The sequence below is a fragment of the Schistocerca serialis genome, chromosome 1, assembly GCF_023864345.2.
Source record: "Schistocerca serialis cubense isolate TAMUIC-IGC-003099 chromosome 1, iqSchSeri2.2, whole genome shotgun sequence".
NCBI lineage: Eukaryota > Metazoa > Arthropoda > Insecta > Orthoptera > Acrididae > Schistocerca > Schistocerca serialis.
This window is the reverse complement of record NC_064638.1, coordinates 306,133,075-306,154,951: the sequence shown is the minus strand read 5'-3', so window position 1 is coordinate 306,154,951 and position 21,877 is coordinate 306,133,075. Positions and strand designations below refer to the sequence as shown.

The 21,877-nt window shown below is 43.9% G+C and overlaps 1 long non-coding RNA gene across 1 annotated transcript in view; it reads right to left on the bottom strand.

Annotated features, from left to right (window-relative positions):
• Positions 1-21,877, bottom strand: part of LOC126457324 (uncharacterized) — a 559,529-nt gene that overhangs the window by 330,468 nt on the left and 207,184 nt on the right. Inside the window, exon 2 of the long non-coding RNA XR_007585456.1 lies at positions 4,542-4,580. This is a non-coding gene — a long non-coding RNA (uncharacterized LOC126457324). The remainder of the gene's footprint in view (positions 1-4,541; positions 4,581-21,877) is intronic.

Below are 21,877 nucleotides of genomic sequence, written 5' to 3'. Positions count from 1 at the left end.
AAACGTTCTCCATTAAGGGAATCGTCGTTCTACAAATCTCCCCCGGTATAAGCGATGAGCGCCACGGCAATTACCATCTTTCAATTCGTGCAGCAAATGGGTGTCTAACAACTCCGCATTTGAGTACATCTCCAATGCTTTGTACCAGAAACCAAGTCCGTGATGAACACCAATCAGTTGATGCTATGTGTGTGATGGTGATAGAAAAATGAAGTTAGTTGCATGCAAACACGAGTGATGAAATGAGTCACATGTCAACAGTATCTTCGCTCAATGTGAATAACAAACGATGGCTCTGAACCTAAGAACTGCAATTTAGAGTGCGTTCTAACCAAACACAACGAAGCTAATATTCAACATTTCATGTAAAAAAAAACCTTTCGTGTGATGCTGATACGTTCTCTCTCTGTATGTTTCCCATAATTAACGTGATTATAAAGAGATGTAGAAAATGAACCCTCACACTAAAATTAAGCGTTTCTGAATCCATGTCCACGTAAGGCATTTTATTTGTCCAAATGTGAACAATGTTTCCTGAAAGGTTGACCACACCTTTTTGGAACAACAAGTAAGATCAGTTCGTGGCGATGGCCGGAAGCGTTAGTCATTGTTCTTGCCAGAGGTGTCAGCCCCGTGTATTAAATCTCGCAGACTGAATACCCCAAATCAACAAAAAATTTTATCATGCATTCTTCCTGCTGTTTAGTTTACAAGCACGAGTGTAAATCACGTTATTTGTTACCTTTCCTCGTGTTGCGACTTCAGTGGCGAGCAGTGCATTTTCGCTAGTTAAGCGGAACATAAGCTTGACACCTTTTTATAGCTGTATTTTGTTGGCTATTCTGTTTCTAACAGTAATAACTTGTTGCATTCATCAGAAATTTTTGCCCTACATGCAATTCAAGAACACGTTTCGAGTGACAATGCTCTCATCATGAGGTTGCAAAACTTAGCTCATGAGGTCAAAACACTAAGAAATCTAACAACACAATTGCAGCATTCACAAAATAAAATGGAATGCAAACATGTTGGCCTGTGTGTCCTCGTCTTATCTTACATTATAATTGGTGACTTCTGTCAGTGGCCGTCCCCTCTCACACCACATACTGCACCAGGCCGCGCCCAGCTGATCTGCTGTGGGCTGCAAGAGCGTCAAGTTGCAGAGCTCCGAGGGTCGTTGTGAACTGACATGTCCGCAGTGTTACAGCTGTTGGCCCAATCATAATGCTGTTCTATTCATCACCTACATTTCCCTTATTTGTTAAGTCTACAGTCGACAGCCTATAACTACTACGCGAAAGACGCACTGCAATTCATAACTATGTATCTACCTTAGAATGATTCTACAGTTGCGTTAAGAAATCTCATTCCGATGTAATTACCTTGCGCATTGAGAATATTTTTTTCCATGAAGGGTGATCTCAGATTATTCAAACAATCTATATTAAATCTCTGTTTCTAAATTCCAAACTTTTAGCAATATGTTTGATAATAAATTATACTTTTTAATTTTTCAGGGCACGTGTCCCTTCTGTACTGTGCTTCACTCGGACGCACCAGAGAATATCTGTTCGCGCAGCAGCGAGAAACATTTGTTTCTTCTACAACACATTAGCACCTTTGACTCAGAGTCTTGCTGTCCAGAAGTTCTTGTTTCAGCTAATAGCAACTCGATAAAATGAATATTTTGCAGCAGTAACTTAGACATATTACTCGGAAACTTTCGTTATTTGCTTGTCATATTGCCATAACACTGCGTGTCCTCTTAATGGTTTCTTTGCAGTTTGCATTTTTTATCCATCAGCATATTATTTTAGTCAACACATTAGATGACTCTCAGTCCCATACAGGAAGGACTGAAAGAAATAGTTGTTCGTCAGCGCGTAAGTGCTGTAAGGAAAATACGGTGTCTGCAATTAATACAGCGGTTATTTAGAATATAGCCACCTCTATTTTAGGATAATCCAGCTTCAAGGAAGAACAGATGTTACTGCCAAGGAAAAAATTAATAATACTATTTCCAATGCCATCATTGATTTTGTTGTCACATCGAGTAACTTACACCCACTTTCTCTTTATATTCGCTGGTTAATTCCTATGCAATCGTAGATAGAAGGAACTGTAACTCTTCAGGTACTGTGGACAGACTTAGATATTTAACAAATTGACCAAAAACGTCTTATGTAACTATATCAGTTATATTTATCGTATCTATCGCTTTACGTACCTACTACTACTACTACTGCTTCCTCTACTACCAAGGTTTTAGCAATTAAATTCATTAAGTTTATAATCGCTATCCACAGTTGTCAGTACTGTTATTTGGCGGAATAGACGAGAATATACAATTTTGAGGAGTGGTGGACAAAAGATTCCGCGATGATTTGACTCATAAATACAGATGGAGCGTGTTCGCAGGGCGTGATGTTACTGTAGTTGTGACTCGATTTGTGGAGGCTTTGATGGATCAAAAGTCTGTAAATAAAACGAGACGTTTCTCCAGTTCGCTCATATTTGTCATGTTGCTCCCGGGGAGCATCCGTGAGCTCATTAAAGTTGTCTATAAAGGTTATCAATCAATGATTACACATATTTTGTCTATTGGTTATACCGTTATCGAGTCTTTTGTCATTTACTATAGCTCGTAATACTTGTTGGACTCCGGCTGCCTTAGAATGTAGTAGGATTGAACAGCTCTTCAAGACAACTACTAGACAAGCACTATGGGCTACGTAAAATGACTAAAGAGTTGACACAGTCATAGCTTATAAAATTTGTGTGAGAGTTGATTGATAGCGTTTACAGCCAAATTTCTCATGGATTCCAGGAACAAAATGAGTACATCTGTTGACTTTAACTGACGGGTGAAGTGGAGTATACGGAGGTGAAGAGCTAGTCCGTATTACACTCGTGTCCAAAATTATAGCAACAAACGGAAATGTTTCAAGTTTGCTTTTATTTCGCCAAAAAACAGTATAAACAGGTGATACTAAAGTAGAAACAATTTAAAGAATATAGAGTATAAACAACTGCAACATGCATAACAGTAGAAAAAAATGTTCTTCGCATTTCCAACGTGACGGATTTGCGCACACGTCGACAACTGGTTAACGTGCTCAGTATGAGGTGTAACCACCTCTGGCAGCAACACAGGTTTGACAATGATTGGCCATCCTGTGAATGATGTCATCAATCTTATGTCGAAGCAACAGCGCCCATTCTTCCTGCAGAACTGTTTGTAAGTCTTAGGGAACAGTTAGTGGATGTTGTTATGCAACCCGTCTCCCCAGTGCATCCCAGACATGCTCTATGGTATTCAAATCGGAAGAGCGAGCAGGCTACGCCATGCGTGCAACATCATTCGTTTCCAAGAAAATATCCACCACCCGTCCTCTATAAGGTCAAGCATTATCGTCCATCAATACGAAGTCTGTGTCCACAGCACGTCGCAACAACCGCACATGAGGTTCCACAATCTGGTCACCACACCTGACAACAGTTACCCCCTACCCTATTCGCCCATGCAGTTTCATGCAGAAGTGCTCGAGAGGTCAACATAACACCTGGCCACGCCATCAGGGATCCTTCTCGATATTGGTCTCCTTCCACAATGCTTGGGTCCCGTTTCACGTTAAGCCATCGGAACACGTCAGTCTGCGACTGTCCTGTGTCTATTCTTCCTGTGGCCTTCCAACGCAGAGAGACTGGTAGGCATCTCTGTGCTATGCTGTACCGTTTGTGGCTGTATTCACAGCGACTGTGTATGTGGGACTACCTTGCAAACATTATCCTGCTTGACAGATGCCCTGACGTCATCGTTTTGTGGTTGTCTGTTGACCCGAATGCCATCTTGCGTGCAGAACACGATCGTACTCACTCCTGTTAACAGCTTGTATGATTATATCATTAATTAGACACAGGTCGGGAAGATAGTGGTTTGTTGCTTTAATTTTGGACACCAATGTATATTCAGGAAGAATTAATTTTTAACTACTTAGCGTCTCTATTGGGTTATTAGCAACGCCTGCATCCGTACTATGCAATAGAAAACTATTGATTAGTTAAAAATAAAAATTTTGACGTGACCTAATCGAAATAAATCCGTCAAAAAGTACGTAGCGGAAAGGAAAACCACTTGCATTGGTGATAGAATCAATAAGGATTTATCGATGTGCATTTTCGAGTCTAATATCTCGTTTAGACGTAATACTAGTAACTGTTCCTGCATTAATTACTATAAACCTGTTTAGAAGTTTTCCCTGATCAAACGTACATGCCGATTCTGTGCACAAAGCCTTGCTGATCAGTTGCTCAGCTTTGCTCACGTCAGACGCAAAGACGTGCGATGTATGTCATGCCATCAAATACTGGGAACCAAATGTATATTTCAAACCTGCTGATTTGACCTGAACGTATTTTACAGTGTAAACCGAAGATCGTAAGGAATCGTGTCATGATACAAGAAATTTGTCATTTCTTGAGTGCTAGCTGTATAAAATATACATACCTCCGTCATCGGCGTGAATAATTACAATACATACCTTGCAAATTATTATCAATATTGTTCAAGCGTTGGCGACCTGCAAAAAATAGAATTCATTCAGCCATGGACAATGGATTCAGTTTAAAATTCAAAACAACTTCAAGAAGCTAACATTGTATTTCATACACAATTTTAAGGCATAAACAAGGCGTATCCAACATAAAAATTCTCAAAATAAACTCTGCACCACCTGCAAATATTGCGAACATGTGAGGATAGGTTCAAGGGGAGCAGGGATGAAAGAATAAGATTGCTGAAACAGAGAATATCAACTTTAATGTGATATGAAAAGAAAATTGCTATAGAAAACGTAGTCCGTTCTTAGGTCCACGATCGTGAAATAAAAATCTGCTGCTGGGTAAAATTGAACAACATGTTTCTTGACCCCGTACTTAACTGCTTCTTAACATGCAGCCCACAAGCTGATCGGGACAGTGTTGCTCTACCTGTCTGCTCTACGATGGCGACCCTCCAAGGTTACGTGGTGTGTGAAGAGAGTTCTTGCGACGACGCTCTGCATGTTTCAACTGCTCCCATATGCAACCGCCCTCATATCAGTAGATACCGCAGCCCATTACGTTCGATTGATATCTGGCTCCTGGACGAGGGTGTTCACGATATGGCTGCAGTGTGATCGTAAATTACAGTTCACGTACACCTATCGCTGAATTATTGATAACAGTGCTAAAAGGAAAAGGTGGGAGATCCTGTTACGATACTGCACAGTCCTGAAATTACCCTCAATAGCTATCAGAGGCGTCGAACGTGGTGAAAAAGAGCAGCTTGTCTCGTGACAGGTTAGTTTACTAAGCGCAAAAATATCACTGTGGTGCTCAGCCAGCACCAGTGACTAGAGGGGCGTTCTGTACCACCGTATACTCTACGGTATGCTTCCGGGAGTGTACTTCCATGGAAGAAATACAAGGCTTCCTCCCTCGTAGGCCGAGCGGTTCTAGGCGCTTCAGTCGGGAACCGCGCTGCTGCTACGATCGCAGGTTCGAATCCTGCCTCGGGCATGGTTAGTTAAGTTTAAGTAGTTCTAAGTCTAGGGGACTGATGACCTCAGATGTTAAGTCCCATAGTGCTTAGAGCCATTTGAACCATTTCTGAACCTCCCACGTACATCTCGCGAGAAGACCACGAAGGTAAAATTAGCCATATTCGAGCTCATAAGGAGTCTTACAGACAATCGCTGCTTTTGGACATCTTTCACGACTGGAAGAGGAACTCACCTGAGTAACAAATCCATCAGACATTTCAATCCTACTAACAGTTCCCAAGTCGACTTTTGGCGATATGAGTGTGAAGTGAAAACGGAAAGGAACAGCCACTGCTAAACAAGGACTTGGCAGACCTCAAACTCGCCGACAGGGACCGTCGAACATTGCTGAAGCTGGTTGTAAAACATCGGAGGAGACTGGCGGAAAGAATGACTTGGGAGCTGTGACTGCTACCTGCAATCCCGCTAGCACAATGGTTGTGCGTAGTGAGCTAAAAATAATGAGGTATGATGGTCGAGCCACACGTTTGTGTAGTGTGTGCTATAGGACATGTGAGGTTGAAAAGAGCGGCGCCTGTGGACAGTGGATGACAGGAAACGAGTGATCTGGAGCGATGAATCACGCTATACTCTAGGGCAATATGAGGGAAGCGTTTGGGTTTGGCGAATGCCTGCAGACCTTTAGCTGCCATCACGAGCAGCGGCAAACAGATAAATACGCAATAGGTGGATCTACAGTTAAGAGATGCCCACACGTGATATTACTGATTGATTCATTCGATTTGACTTTAATTCTGAACATTAGCAGTATTATAATGTAGGATATACCTTTCGCCATATCAAATGGTGGAGCTAGTGTGCTTCATACAGAGAGCAGGTAATGCCTCTCTATTGGTCAATTCTAGTGAGTGCAAGGTCATCTGAAGTTGGTAAGAGAACATAATGATATATGACCATACTATTTGTCTGAAAATCCGCAGTGGAAACTGACTAACTAACTTCTGTACGACTGATCAGGGAATTTAATTCATTGATAATTCAAAAAGACATTTCTGGAGCGAGAACACCTTTCCATATCAATCACGCGAGGTGGAAAGGAGCGGTGGAATACATTTAGGCGTAAAAAGTAGTGAATCGAACTCCATGAAGAGAATATTTTTCACATAGAGGTGTTCTGTTCACGAGGCTTACCATTTATTTAACAACCAAGTTCTCTTACGGAGTTCGATTTCTTAATGAATACTGTGGACATTATTCTGTCAGGGAAGTATCGTGCCGTCGGAGAGATAGGACGCAGCTGCACTTCTGAATACATTAAAAATTCTTGCACTGGCAGTGGACGAAAAAACTAGAAGAAAAGTTCACCAATAATACGTCCGAATTGCGTGCGGTTGGGGTCAAACCGGGCTTGTGAGCAATCATTCCGCTCAGAATAACATGTAGACCACAATTTAGCTACATAACTCCCTCGATAATAGAATTTAATTACTTCACGGGTTACCTGCATTACGGAAACGATTAACCAAATTCCCAACAACATTTTGCCCTAATTGCACTAGGAGGCAGCAAGTGTTACTCGCCACATCGTCAGACCCTGACTTAGTGCTACCAGCTAGTTTCTAAAACATACCAGAAGCTGTGCTTTGGTACAACCTCCCATGGTGAATGTGGCCGTCACCCAGTCGTCACAAGACAGCGAGGCCGCAGCAAAAACCTTTTGCCCAACCGGGTGGAAGCTAGAAATGTCAGTGCCGATTACTCAGCCTCCCAAAATTTATCGAACAAAATTTCGAACAAGAGTTCAATAGAAAATTCGACCTTCCGTGCCTTGGTGTGACTGACCAAACGCAAGACATACTTATAAAAAAGAATAGGAAAAACTGTCTCCGGTCAGATTATACCAAAGGCCATGTTTGAAAGTCAGAACTCAACAGATTTTCCCACGCTGCTACAACAAGAGCCAAAAAAGCTACACTGATTCTACGACCACACATGAACTCCCAATTCACCACACATTCATGCATCACAAAGCTAACTGTGGTTAGGTTATGGGTAAAAGCTAACATAGGATGCTGATACGAGACAGAAGGAAACAAAACCAATAAAGGCGGTTCCAAATGCAACCGTTCAGCCAGACATGGCTCTCTGATAAGAAAATACCACGAATAACATCATCTGGACGTGGTGAAGCCATGTTAATTATTCAAAATAATACTTTCATGAAATGTTTCTGTGACAGACACCTTTAACGGTATGGATGGTGTTTTGAGTGGTTAGGACGTGGTCCCCTTGTAGCGCTCAAGAAAACTATAAATACGGATCGATGTGAACAATTTTACAGAAGCTTACAGTAAAGGACCACAAGGACATGATAAGAGATATTAGGACTTGTACGGAGGCATATAGACACTCGTTTTTCCCTCGTTCCATTTGTAAGTAGGATCTGGAAGAAATGTCAGTAGTGGCACACGGCGTCCTCCGCCATTCACTAGGCTGTGGCTTCTAGAGAATGTATGAAATACAGAAAGTGAACTTCAGAAAGTATTGCCACAGTGACTGAGTAGATTTATGTGTAACAAAAATTGAAGTGGTACTTTAATGTCGTATGATACTGAAGGTCATAATCTAGCTTTGGACCCAGAAATTTTCCTGTATCAGTAGCTAACAGGATAATGATAGCATTTAGTCTGCAACTCAGTTTGCACTAAGAGTGAGATATATTTTGGAAGGAACGAATGAACAATATTTACGTTGAGCAACATGACAATTCATTTTAACTGTCAACTTCGTTTATAACTGACCAAAATCTCCAGTCCATATACACTTTCGGCCCTCGTGAGTAAATCGAGCAAATGAACGAACAGTACTCGTTACATTTGATAATGTTGTCTGCACTGTCCTGAAAGAAGAAGGTGTAGCGGTAAGGGAAGCGAATTCGCAGCCTGCGTGCAAGTGAGCGTGACTGCGTGACGTCTATGGAGCCGCGGACAGCGCTCACTCAGCTGTGTCATTACGCGAGACAGCATCGTTCATCTCCGGCAATTTCCGCCGAAGTACACGAATTGTATTGGCGCTCTCTCTCGCACACCGCAGCCGCGTGCAGACTATTCGGATGGGCCACGAGCCGGCAGGGTGCTAATACATCTGACCAGCAACATCACCTCGTCTGCAAACCTTAGCTTTGGTATCTGCTCCCCTTGCACATTTAGTCTTCTCTACAAATTTTCTTTCCCTGTCTTCATTGTTTCTTCTATGAATAAATTGAATAACAGTGATGATAAGCTACAGGCTTTTCTGCCATCCTTCTTAACACCAAGTGATCTCACTTGATCTTCCTTTTCAATTATAAATATTGTACCTTATTGTCTGTCTCAGCACTTTAGCCCCATTCTCCCAAGAACTGTGGACCCCTTAACCGAAGTACGACAACGAGTGGCCGAGCGGTTCTAGGCGCCACAGTCTGGAACCGCGCGACCGCTACGGTCGTAGGTTCGAATCCTGCCACGGGCATGGATGTGTGTGATGTCCTTAGGTTAGTTAGGTTTAAGTAGTTCTAAGTTCTAGGGGACTGATGACCTCAGAAGTTAAGTCCCATAGTGCTCAGAGCCATTTGAACCATTTTGAACGACAACGAGAAGAGTGTCCGTCACTCCAGAACACCTAAGGAAAAAACCAGTGGTGCGAAATACTCCCTTGTAGCACTTATCAATAATCAAGGAGAGGAAAGAAAGCCTACAGCTGGAGAGTCCACTGTGGACGTCGAAGGTGACAAAATGTATCAAACAGGTATGGGTCAGGGACCAGACATTGGACGTTTTGTAGTATTCATCCCAGTACCCACATCAGGGAATTTTAAGAGAATCTGACTGAACTCTAAAAGTGCACCGCTGCTAAACGAAGGTTGGATGACAAGAAGGAGAATTAGGATTTAAATATTTTCGCGGTATATCATACACTTTTATTTGGCAAGATGAACATGAATTCCACCGACAGGATTTATGGGTTCGTTCAGGGATATTTTCTGAGATAATTTTGTAAATAAGAGATCCATGGTCTCCCGTGGCTCATTTCTATGTTTATCACGATTTATACTATTTCTTAACAGAATTACTGCTGCATTTGTGAAAATTCCTATACTATAATGGCAAATCCTGTGATATGAATCCATCAAACCAAACAATCCAAGAAATAGGAGTACCTGGTTTCTCTTAGGAGCCTATGTATAGATGAAAAAGCACTGTGATATGATTGACGTCGCAGCGAGAGCAAAGGAAGGGAGGTTGGGTTTAAGGTCTCGTCGACATCGAAGTCATTAGAGTCGGAGCACAAGCTCAGATTTGTCAAGAATAGGAAAAGAAATCGGCCGTACCATTTCAAATAAACCATTCCGGCATTTGCCTTGAGCAATTTAGGGAAATCACGGAAAACCTAATCTGGATGATCGGACGCGAGTTTGAACCGTCGTCCTCCCGAATGCGAGTCCAGTGTACTAGCCATTGCGCCACCCCCCACGATGCAGCGAGAGTAGCTCGTCATAACGTCGCCTAGCCGCTCTTCCATTACATTGAGTGAGCCCATACTCGACCAACTCTCCATCACCTTAACCTATCAATATTTATGTGTATCACTGCCAAGAAGATACTGTAAGAATAGAGAGGAGATGGCGTTATCTATGCAGAGCACAAACGCCAGTTCAAGCTGTGAGCCATCTCGTGAATCTTATGAGTCTTATAAGTTTGTTTCTCTAAATCCCTGTGTGAAACATACCATCTTAGCGTTAATGTGTTGAAATGACAGTCAGTTCTAGTATATAGTTCGAAACAATATATAAACCTCAAACTACAAGAAGAATGTAAGAAAACCAATTCAAAAGGAAGCAGGTGCTAACAGGTGTGAATGATACCTAACTAGCAGTTTAATAAGTCATAGTTGCCAAATACTAACGCGAATTCTTTACAGAAGAATGGAGAAACTGGTAGAAGTCTCGGGGAAGTTCAGTTTGCAATCCGAAGAAATTTAGGAACACAGAAGGCAATACTGACCCAACGACTTCTATCAGACGATAACTTGAGAAAGTGCAAAATTGCATTTATGGCATTTGCAAACATGGACAGAATTTTGGCAGCGTTGACTGGAATATTCTATATAGAATTCTGAAGGTAGTAAGAGTAAAACAGAGGAAGCGAAAGGCTATTTACAACTTACACAGAAAACAGGCGGCAGTTAAGAGTCGAGGAGAATGAAAGGGAAGCAGTGGTTAGAAGAGATTTAGACAGTGTTGTAGCCTATCCCGATGTTATTCAATGAGTACATTACGCAGGCAGTAAAGGAAATCAAAGAAAAATTTAGAGTAAGAATTAAAGTTCACGTAGAAGAAATAAAATTTATAGGTCTGCGGAAGACATTGTAATTCTTTCAGAGGCAGCAAAAGATTTGGAAGAGCAATTGAACGAAACTCATAGTGCCTCGAAAGGAGAATCTAAGATGAACATCAACAAAGGCAAAACAAAAAATTGGAATGTACTCGAATTAATCAGGTGATGCCGAGGGACTAGATTTGGAAACGAGAAACAAGAAGTAGTAGATGACTTTTGCTATTTGGGCAACAAAATAATAGATGATGGCCGAAGTAGAGAGGAAGAAGAGAAATTTGTTAACATTGAATCCAAGTGTAACTCTTAGAAAGCATTTTCTGAAGGTATTTGTCTGGAGTGTAGCCATGCATGGAAGTAACATGGGTGAAAGCAATTTAAACAGTAACAGAATAGAAGTTTTTGAAATGTGGTGCTACAGAAGAAGGCTGAAGATTAGGTGGGTAGATCGCGGAACTAATTTGGAGGTATTGAATAGAACTGGGAAGAAAAGAAATTTGTCACAAAACTTGACCGAAAGAAGGGATCGGTTGATAGGACGCATTCTGAGACGGAGATCAAGAGATGAATACAGTAATCCGATTCAGAAGGATTAAGTTGCAGTAGCTATTCGGAGATGAAGCCTGCACAGGGTACGGCAGCATGGAGAGGTACCCAAACCAGTCTTTGGACTGACGACCACAATACCAACAACAACAACAACAACAACAATAACTTTCATGGGTGAATACTCATCATCAGACAATTGAAAATTTAATTTTTTAGCGCCAATACTCATTCGTCGGGCATGACGTCCATCTCGGCAAAACATAGTTGGATGAAGGGAGGTCGAAGAGCAGCACTGAAACACGAACACTTCACTATGCCTCACCAATACGGCGGTGGGAAGCTTAACTTTTTCGTCGTAGGGATGTCTCCCTATATTCTGATCTCCTTGACCAGTGTTAAGGGACAATTAATACCGCTGGAGGCTGGAGGTATGACCGTGAGAAGACTCGAGTAGCAGTGAATGCAAGCTTGAGGGCGAGCAGAAAATGGGCATTACTGTCGTCAAATTGCCGTGACTCAATGGGAAAAGCTTGTTTGAAACAAGACAAGCAGCGCTTACCGTCGGCATCTGCACTGCCATTCAGACGTTTTCAGTGCAATGCAGATACGCAGGAACTTCAGAAAGAAGTTACAAGTCGTTCCACGCTAAGGTTACTGTACAACAACAGAGGCTCCTTGTTGAAGGGAGTCCATCCCGCCGCGGTATAGATAACAGGCGATGGAAACGCACTCCAAATTTGAAGTCCACATGACAGTACGATTCTTGTGAGCGAAACGTCTAAACTGCGCGTAGATTCTCCTCGATCTCTGGCGTTATATGGATGAAGTGCAATATCGCAGCCGGCCGGAGTGTCCGAGCTGTTCTAGGCGCTACAGCCTGGATCCGCGCGACCGCTACGGTCGCAGGTTCGAATCCTGCCTCGAGCATGGATGTGTGTGATGTCCTTAGTTTAGTTAGGTTTAAGTAGTTCTAAGTTCTAGGGGACTGATGACCTCAGAAGTTAAGTTTTTTTTTTTTTTTTTTTTTTTTTTTTTTTTTTTTTTTTTTTTTTTTTTTTTTTTTTTTTGCAATATCGCATCCAGCCGTAGTGAAATGGTGTCAACAATTTTACCAAGGCCGCACAGATGTGTGTAGATCCGATTTCCACCTTTTCGGCAAGGTGAAAGAATGTCTGGGGAAAAGAGATGTCCCAACGATGTCGACATTCACATTGCGGTTCTCAAATATTTCTGTGACCGAGTAACGGATCTCTATAGTCGAGGAATTGAACGACTGGTAGAATGTTCTGATCGTTGTTTACAGAGTCTAGTTGACTGCGTCGAAAAATTGTGTGATGTATCTGTGCTACTTGGCTTGCCATAATAATGTGTAACTTAACGTTTTTAAGTCCCTTCATACAAACGGAAAGGGGGCGAGAAACCAAAAACAATTACTGTGTAACGAACCAGTGGAAACCACAGGCCCCTTTCAACTAAAGGTAAGAAAATATCCCTAAACAATCTCCGAAATTTTGTTAGTGGATTCACGTTCGGTCTGTATAAAAACAACCACTATCGCGTTGTACAGGGTGCTCTAAAATTCCATTTACAAACTTCTAGGACTTGTAGAGGGAATTGAGTAGATATTTTTAATTGAAACCCATGTCCGGAAACGTATTCTTTCCCCCGATACAACCATTTGAAAGCATGTTGGTAACGCGATCACTTTTACAAGTGACCCAGTACATCACTTGTTTTACAATTCCACTCATCAATAAACAAAGAAATAAAAAGGAAACAATGTGTCCTCTTCAAAGAAAGGCTAACATTTAGATCCACTACCAGTACAATTCGATGTGGCGATCACTATGTTTGGTGAATAAATTGCACCTACGAATGATGCTGTGGTACACACACTCTATCACACTTGGTGACTCTGCAATCCGTGCTGCAACGAACACAACTCTTGCCAACTGTTCTTCTTCTGTCTCTACAGTAGCCTCACAAAATTAAACTCATCATTTGACCCTGGAGGAAAAAGTGCGATGGAATCAAATCCGATGATAGTGAAGGCCATGCAATCGGACCCCTCGGCCTCACCATCTGTGTCCGAATTATTGGTTCAGATTTTTCCAAACCTAACGTAAGAATTGAACGGATGGCCCGTCGTGCTGAAACTACATGTCTAAACGGACATTGAATGGCACAGCATCCAACAATGCTTGTTATAGGAAGGTCACTCAGTAGGAACCCGTGAGCTTGGGTGGAAGTATGTGCGGTCCAATAACATGATCATTCAGATTACCTGCCCACACACACACAGATACCAAATGTGTGTTGAAATCCTTGTACATGCGTGGCATGAGAGTTTTCTTCTGCCCAGAGATGGCTGTTTCGAGGATTGAGAACAATAGTAAATTAAGATTCATCTGTAAAGATAATGCGCTGTGTAAATTCTAGGGGCTCGATGATGCAGCGGCGCAGAAACTGCGTACAGAACTCAACGCGTGCAGCAGAATCGACTGCCATTACTAACTATATATTTTAAAGGTAGTGTGGATGTAGCTGTTGGTCATGCAGAACATACCAGACAGTGCTGGGAGCAACATCCATTGCACGCGTAATTGATCGTGTACTCGTTGACGGGTTCTCTCTTCAAAGTGATGCAATACGGCGTCTTCCAGTTTTGGTGAGCGGCGTTTCCTTGGAGCGCCACAGTCACGCCTGATGACGGTGAAAGTACCCCTTTCCCGAAGCCGCTGCGTAATCGTGGCGAGAAATATGTACGATGGAGTCGGACGTTGTGGATAACAATTTTTATACAGGCGACGAGCAGCTCTTCCATTACCGTGATCTTCGCCATACACAAGGATCATGTCAGCGTGTTCTGCAAACGTGTACTCACACGTGTCGGTTGCACAATGGACTCGCATTCGGGACGGTGACGGTTCAGACCCGCGTCCCGCCACACTGATTTATGTTTTCCGTGATTTCCATAAATCGCCACGCGGGGTAGCTGAGCGGTTTGAGTCGCCTTGCCACGGTTCACGTGGCTTCCCCCCCCCCCCCCACCCCACCCCCCACCACCACCCCCGTCGGAGGTTCGAGTCCTCCCGTGGTCATGGGCGTGTGCGCTGTCCTTACCAACGACCTCAGCAGTTTGGTCCCATACCAACTTGCCACCTATCCATCCGTCCTAAATCGCTTAAGCCAAATGCCGGGACGGTGCCTTTGAAAGGGCTCGGCCGATTTCCTTCCCAATCCTTCCATGATCCATTCTTGTGCTCCGTCTTTAATTACCTCGTTGTCTATGGGATGTCAAAAACTATACACCTCCTCCTCCTCAATCATGTTGCTCTAACACTGACAGACACATGAATGAAGCTCGAACCAGGTCAGAGAGCTAGGATAGACGTCAAACGACACCCGTTCCAATTTAAGCGCCCGCCACTGTGACTACCCTTCTGCATACCCACCCAGTAAACATGTTTTCAAACGGCTGTGCAGCTACTCACAGAGATCCAGTGTGAGCTGTCATTATTGCAAGGCAACTAAACATGGTAGATATTCTAATGCGTTAATGCGAAGCCGATTTACTCAGGAAAAAAATTAGTTCCAGTTTTGGCCAAAAGATGCAAATCTGGAGCTGTGAATGCAAGAAAGACGTTTGCAAATGTTTCCATGTGTAATGGATTACGAACGGGACGTGGACAAAAAAAAATGGCTCTGAGCTCTATGGGACTTAACATCTGAGGTCATCAGTCCCCTAGAACTTAGAACCACTTAAACCTAACTAACCTAAGGACATCACACACATCCATGCCCGAGGCAGGATTCGAACCTGCGACCGTAGCAGTCCCGCGGTTCCGGACTGAATCGCCTAGAACCGCACGGCCACCACGGACAGAAAAGGTCAAACAAGTGAGAAAGCCATACTCTTTATTATCATCCGCCGCTTACACAGTTCTTTCACTATGAGCACTGGAGACGTCGACGCGATGCTGCATCCGTTAAACGAAGTGATCAACGTTTCCTCACAGCAGTTCTGGTGGAATCTGAGCAATGTGTTGCTGCACACTGGCCGACAGATCAGGTAGAAACCGAGCGTGTCCATGATAAACTCGTTCTTTCAGATATTCCCAGGGCTTAACGTCAGACGGATTCAGATGTTGTGATATTGCAGGCCATGCATCTGGGAAACCTCTGGAAATAACGCGATAGTGGAAGGTTTAAGCAGATCTTTTACTGGGCGAGCGACACATGTCGCGTGCAATGGCTCTTCGTACACAATAAGGGGTTTAACGGTACCCCAAATCCGTTAATCCTGCGTATACACCGTAGTGTAAAATGTGCGTTGTCACTTAATAGAATATTGCCAGGCCATGTGTCATCAACTTCGATCCGTGCAAGAAACCGAAGCACAATCTCAGAACGTTGCTATGAATCATGAGGTTTCAGTTGTTGCACCGTTTGGATTTTGTATCGGCAGCAGTGTAAAATAGGCCGAAAAATTTTCCGTAATGTTGACTGTGGAATGGACAATTCTCAAATGGTTCAAATAGCTCTAAGCACTATGGGATGTAATATCCGAAGACATCAGTCCCCTAGACTTAGAACTACTTATACCTAATAAACCTACGGACATCACACACATCCATGCCCGAGACAGGATTCGAACCTGAGACCGTAGCAGCCGCCTGGTTCCGGACCGAAGCGCCTAGAACCGCTCGACCACAGCGGCTGGCTGGACAATTCTCGCGACACTGCACGAGCACTAGCGCTACATGAGGCACATGCCACGTGGTCAGTAACAGCAACAACAACCTCGTCAGTAACCTCTACCAGGATAGAACACACTCCTCTTCCAGCTGCCACACCTAGCTCACCTGTGTTTTCGAATTTCATTATCATCTGTTTTAAACCACTTAATGGCATCAGGCCTCTCCTCAGACCTTTCAGTCAGCGACACTCTCTCAATGAAACTCTGTAATAACTGCCATTCGCCTAAAACAGCTTCACTAACAGCATAACGACTCTCTTCTCGATAGCCAAATTATTCATTCACGTTATGGCTTGGCAAATGACAGCGTGGGTGTCATACTGCCATTCAAACGGTATACAGCGCCATATTTGCGTCTGGTGGCCAAAATTGGAACTTTTTTTTCTAGCATAAATTTGATCCTCATTATTCTATTGCTATATCTACAAAGTTTCGATGTCATACGATACACACAGCCCACACTGGACTTCTGTGAGTAGCTACACTTTAATTATAACCACCCGGTCGGTATCTGTAGAGTAATACACTACACTGAGGTGATTCATGCTTTCTTCTTTCGTTGTACAGTGCTGTCCCCATAAATATTTACTTGATATATGCTGACGCTGTCAAATCGAACAGCATTCTTGAGATAATTCTTGTGTGAGGGTAGTCAGAACTCATTATACAGGATGGTCCATTGATCGTGACCTGGCCAAATATCTCACGAAAGAAGCGTCAAACGAAAAAACTACAAAGATCGAAACTTGTCTAGCTCGAAGGGAGAAACCAGATGGCGCTATGGTTGGCCCGCTACATGGTGCTACCATAGGTCAAACGGTTATCAACTGCGTTTTTTAAAATAGGAACCCCCATTTTTTATTACATATTCGTGCAGTATGTAAAGAAATATGAATGTTTTAGTTTGACCACTTTTTTCGATTTGTGATAGATGGCGCTGTAATAATCATAAACATATGGCTCACAATTTTAAACGAACAGTTGGTAACAGGTAGGTTTTTTAAATTAAAATACAGAACGTAGGTACATTTGAACATTTTATTTCTGTTGTTCCAATGTGATACATGTACCTTTGTGAACTTATCATTTCTGAGAACGCATACTGTTACAGCGTGATTACCTGTAAATACCACATTAATGCAATAAATGCTCAAAATGATGTCCGTCAACCTCAATGCATTTGGCAATACGTGTAACAACATTCCTCTCAACAGCGAGTAGTTCGCCTTCCGTAATGATCGCACATGCATTGACAATGCGTGACGAATGTTGTCAGGCGTTGTCGGTGGATCACAATAGCAAATATCCTTCAACTTTGCCGGCCGGGCTGGTCGATCGGTTCTAGGCGCTACAGTCTGGAACTGCGCGACCGCTACGGTCGCAGGTTCGAATCCTGCCTCGGACATGGATGTGTGTGCTGTCCTTAGGTTAGTTAGGTTTAAGTAGTTCTAAGTTCTAGGGGACTGATGACCTCACAAGTTAAGTCCCATAGCGCTCAGAGCCATTTGAACCATCCTTCAACTTTCCCCACAGAAAGAAATCCGGGGACGTCAGATCCGGTGAACGTGCGGGTCATGGTATGGTGCTTCGACGACCAATCCACCTGTCATGAAATATGCTATTCAATACCGCTTCAGCCGCACGCGAGCTGTGTACCGGACATCCATCATGTTGGAAGTACATCGCCATTCTGTCATGCAGTGAAACATCTTGTAGTAACATCGGTAGAGCATTACGTAGGAAATCAGCATACAACGCACCATTGAGATTGCCATCGATAAAATGGGGGCCAATTATCCTCCCTTCTACACTCCTGGAAATGGAAAAAAGAACACATTGACACCGGTGTGTCAGACCCACCATACTTGCTCTGGACACTGCGAGAGGGCTGTACAAGCAATGATCACACGCACGGCACAGCGGACACACCAGGAACCGCGGTGTTGGCCGTTGAATGGCACTAGCTGCGCAGCATTTGTGCACCGCCGCCGTCAGTGTCAGCCAGTTTGCCGTGGCATACGGAGCTCCATCGCAGTCTTTAACACTGGTAGCATGCCGCGACAGCGTGGACGTGAACCGTATGTGCAGTTGACGGACTTTGAGCGAGGGCGTATAGTGGGCATGCGGGAGGCCGGGTGGACGTACCGCCGAATTGCTCAACACGTGGGGCGTGAGGTCTCCACAGTACATCGATGTTGTCGCCAGTGGTCGGGGGAAGGTGCACGTGCCCGTCGACCTGGGACCGGACCGCAGCAACGCACGGATGCACGCCAAGACCGTAGGATCCTACGCAGTGCCGTAGGGGACCGCACCGCCACTTCCCAGCAAATTAGGGGCACCGTTGCTCCTGGGGTATCGGCGAGGACCATTCGCAACCGTCTCCATGAAGCTGGGCTACGGTCCCGCACACCGTTAGGCCATCTTCCGCTCACGCCCCAACATCGCGCAGCCCGCCTCCAGTGGTGTCGCGACAGGCGTGAATGGAGGGACGAATGGAGACGTGTCGTCTTCAGCGATGAGAGTCGCTTCTGCCTTGGTGCCAATGATGGTCGTATGCTTGTTTGGCGCCGTGCAGGTGAGCGCCACAATCAGGACTGCATACGACCGAGGCACACAGGGCCAACACCCGGCATCATGGTGTGGGGAGCGATCTCCTACAGTGGCCGTACACCACTGGTGATCGTCGAGGGGACACTGAATAGTGCACGGTACATCCAAACCGTCATCGAACCCATCGTTCTACCATTCCTAGACTGGCAAGGGAACTTGCTGTTCCAACAGGACAATGCACGTCCGCATGTATCCCGTGCCACCCAACGTGCTCTAGAAGGTGTAAGTCAACTACCCTGGCCAGCAAGATCTCCGGATCTGTCCCCCATTGAGCATGTTTGGGACTGGATGAAGCGTCGTCTCACGCGGTCTGCACGTCCAGCACGAACGCTGGTCCAACTGAGGCGCCAGGTGGAAATGGCATGGCAAGCCGTTCCACAGGACTACATCCAGCATCTCTACGATCATCTCCATGGGAGAATAGCAGCCTGCATTGCTGCGAAAGGTGGATATACACTGTACTAGTGCCGACATTGTGCATGCTCTGTTGCCTGTGTCTATGTGCCTGTGGTTCTGTCAGTGTGATCATGTGATGTATCTGACCCCAGGAATGTGTCAATAAAGTTTCCCCTTCCTGGGACAATGAATTCAGGTTGTTCTTATTTCAATTTCCAGGAGTGTATAATGCCGCACCATACATTAACCCGCCAAGGTCGCTGATGTTCCCCTTGTCGCAGCCATCGTGGATTTTCCGTTGCCCAATAGTGCATATTATGCCGGTTTACGTTACCGCTGTTGATGAATGACGCTTCGTTGCTAAATAGAACGCGTGCAAAAAATCTGTCATCGTCCAGTAATTTCTCTTGTGCCCAGTGGCACAACTGTGCACGACGTTCAAAGTCGTCGCCATTCAATTCCTGGTGCATAGACATATGGTACGGGTGCAATCGACCTTGATATAGCATTCTCAACACCGCCGTTTTTGAGATTCCCGATTCTCGCGCAATTTGTCTGCTACTGATGTGCGAATTAGCCGCGACAGCACCTAAAAGACCTACTAGGGCATCATCATTTGTTGCAGGTCGTGGTTGACGTTTCAGATGTGGCTGAACACTTCCTGTTTCCTTAAATAACTTAACTATCCGGCGAACGGTAAGGACACTTGGATGATGTCGTCCAGGATACCAAGCAGCATACATAGCACACGCCCGTTGGGCATTTTGATCACAATAGTCATACATCAACATGATATCGACCTTTTCCGCAATTGGTAAACGGTCCATTTTAACACGGGTTATATATCACGAAGCAAATACCGTCCGCACTGGCGGAGTGTTACGTGATATCACGTACTTATAAGTTTGTGGCTGTTACAGCGCCATCTATCACAAAGCGAAAAAAGAGGTCCAACTAAAACATTCATATTTCTTTACGTACTACACGAATATGTAATAAAAATGGGGGTTCCTATTTTAAAAAACGCAGTTGATATCAGTGTGACCTATGGCAGCGCCGTCTAGCGGGCCAACCATAGCGTCATCTGGTTTTCCCCTTCAAGTTAGACGAGTTTCGTTCTTTGTAGTTTTTTCGTTTGATGCTTATTTCGTGAGATATTTGGCCCGGTCACTATCAATGGACCACCCTGTAGTGTTAAAATGTACCTTATTTTATGTTACCACACAAAAATTTAAAATGACAGTTTAATGTCACATAGGCGATGAGGTCATTACAGACTTAACCTTTCCAAACATTTGTTGCCAATATAATATTTCTTCCTTGTTTTGGTGAAAGGTGGTGGCCCCAAATTTTGCCGAATTGTTTCAGTAACAAAGCGTACGTAGAGTACCACAGAACAGTGACTGTAGCACAGCACAGTGGACGAGTGGTATCTGCTTCACGCGACGAAATCTTAATAATCCCATAAAATCTACCAGCCGGTTTCCTGTGATTTAGATGCAAAATACACAGCGAACAATTGAAACGGGATTTTTCCAGAACAAAGAGGCAGCACAGGCGCTTAATAGAAGCTTGCACAATCGACGGCTCTGAAATATTTGTCGGTCTCATGGTAGAGCGGCTGTGTAAACGAGGTCAGGTCTTTCTGCAACATTACCAGCTTTCAATTAAACCGTCCCATTGACGCCTGCGTATTTTACGCTAATTAATATTCGATTACGCAAATGCCATTTTTTTATTTACTAATCGTCGCTTTGTTCCCTGTTCCTACCAATTTCAACAGATTTAATTTTACAGTCTGTGTCGGGCAATAATTGTGTAAATTGCGAATGTGAATAAAAACCGGTATGCACACACACCTCGTCTGCCAGCCATGTTCTATGTTCAAATTAAATTTACAGAGTATGGTGCTGTGAGGATTCGCGCGGATTATACGGAATAATTACAAAGTGCGTCATGATACTAAACCATGCAAGTACAAATATGAAATAAGTCTTTTTAGCATGTGTTATTCCCTTAGATACTGTTCCCAATAACACGTTACCAATAAAATTTAGGACGTACAAGATAGGCTGGGTGTTGAAGAAAGACGGAATGATCTTGCGACGACGAAACTGGATTTTGGACTTCGATTTTTCCAGCCTCCTCAATGGCAAAGGCGTGAGGAGCCAGTTGCGTTGCAGTTTTCGCGACTAAAAACACGGTGGGTATACGTGGGTGATTTGCTGTATGTGTTTTAGTGTAATGTTACAGTACGGTAGTGTGGTGTTTACTTCGGGGGTCTGTGGCGTACGCTGCGCGGTTTTGAATCTTTGCCAGTGGATTGTCGATTGCCGCTCCAAGTGTCCCGTCTCGCGTACTGCCTCATAGATTCCTGTTTTTGTATTGGCCGCTGTAATTCGGTACTACCTCGCAGATTCGTTTTTTTTCTTTTTATCCTTGCTACGGCAACGGACTGAGCCAAAAGCAAGTTCCCGAAAACCGAACACATTAATATTCGACAACACTAAGCAGTCGCTCCCTGGACGTAATATGAACTGGGCTGTGACTTATCAAAGAAGTAGTCGGGAACTTAATGATGTTAACCGCGTTTTTATCCCATCGGCCTGAGAAGTAGGCTTGCTTCAAAGGGCTAAGTCTACAATGAA